We start from the raw sequence: 1,743 nt of genomic DNA on the forward strand, positions 1-1,743 counted from the left end.
TCCCTTTACATCTGCTATATTGTCATTTTTTTTCAGGGCTCATATCTTCATTTTTAGATACTTATAGATACTCTCATTTTTCTCTGGCTCATGTCTTCATTTTTAGATACTAATAGATACTCTCATCCCGTATAAGATTATCTACTACATTGTCAATATTTTTCCTGGCTCATATCTTCATTCTAGATACTTTTTGATACTCCCTTCCCATACAGGAGTATCAGTGTTGGGGAAACTTTAAAGTGCATAAAATCATAGACATACAGTTATCATCTGTTGCATTTGTTTACATTGTTATTTCCCCCCCCCCTTTTGGGCTCATATCCTTTATTCCAGACACCTGTCATACTTTCATATGTGGCATTCCATATTCATTTAACCAGCTGACTAAACGGAACGTTACTACATTCGGAAGTAATTGACAACTGTTACTATCAACTATATTGGATACTTTATTGACTTATCAATTTGGCTATCAGCCTCATTTACTATTTTCAATCTGTATCTATCTTTCGTGGACTCTCACCATTGATTCAGGGATTCCCTGTCTAACGGCAGCAGATTCATCTCATCTCCGTTGGCCTTTCCGCTTATGCTTTCAAATTCGTGAACTCTCATCAGTGATTCCAGAGCATCCGAATATCGTTATCCTTTCTCTCTACTATCATACCACACTGGTAACGCCCAAAACCGTCCGATCTTGGAAGCTAATCAGTGTTGGGCTGGGTCAGTACTCAAGTGGGTGACTCTTGAGGAAGACCCAGTTTAGTAGAGTGCAGACCGGCTCATCACGCTCAGAGTCTAACACTGACAGCAGAATCACTCTGCTATCTTCTTTCCAACTGTTCTTTGTTCTTCTCTCTCATGACAGCCGGTTATATCACGCTTGTTTGCCTATATATACTCTAATCCAGGGGTGGGGAACCTCCGGCCCACGGGCCGTATACGGCCCGCGAAGCCGTTTGGTCCGGCCCACAAGCTGGTGTCAGTGAGACATGCTGCCGCTCAGTCCGGCGGCAGCGTGTCTCAGCTGTTAGAACAGGGAGACGAAGGAGAGCGCGGCTGTCGGGCGGCTGCAGCGGCGTGTATTACTTCAAACCAGCCGCCGGTCCGTGAGCCAATCAGAGCTCGCGGACCGGCAGCCAATCAGGAGCCGCGGCTGCCGGTCCGCGAGCTCTGATTGGCTCTCGAACCGGCGGCTGGTTTGAAGTAATACACGGCGCCGCCGCTCCCACCCGACAGCCGCGCTCTCCTCCGTGTCTCACGGTAAGCAGCACGGAGGGGAGGGGAGGGGGGAGGGCATCTGCATACCTGGCACTGTGGGGGGAATTTGTATACCTGGCACCGTGGGGGGCATTTGTATACCTGGCACTGTGGGGGGCATTTGTATACCTGGCACTGTGGGGGCATCTGTATACCTGACACTGTGGGGGCATCTGCATACCTGTCACTGTGGGGGCATCTGTATACCTGGCACTGTGGGGGGCATTTGTATACCTGGCACTGCGGGGGCATCTGTATACCTGGCACTGTGAGGGCATTTGTATACCTGGCACTGTGGGGGGCATTTGTACACCTGGCACTGTGGGGGCATCTGTATACCTGGCACTGTGGGGGCATCTGTATACCTGGCACTGTGGGGGCATCTGTATACCTGGCACTGTGGGGGGCATTTGTATACCTGGCACTGTGGGGGCATCTGTATACCTGGCACTGTGAGGGCATTTGTATACCTGGCACTGT

The 1,743-nt window shown here is 49.8% G+C and overlaps 1 pseudogene; it reads left to right on the forward strand.

Annotated features, from left to right (window-relative positions):
• Positions 1-656: 656 nt before the first annotated feature.
• LOC134945272 (5S ribosomal RNA) lies at positions 657-775 on the forward strand (annotated as a pseudogene).
• The last annotated feature ends 968 nt before the right edge of the window (positions 776-1,743 follow it).

The sequence above is a fragment of the Pseudophryne corroboree genome, chromosome 1 (assembly GCF_028390025.1).
Source record: "Pseudophryne corroboree isolate aPseCor3 chromosome 1, aPseCor3.hap2, whole genome shotgun sequence".
Taxonomy (NCBI): domain Eukaryota; kingdom Metazoa; phylum Chordata; class Amphibia; order Anura; family Myobatrachidae; genus Pseudophryne; species Pseudophryne corroboree.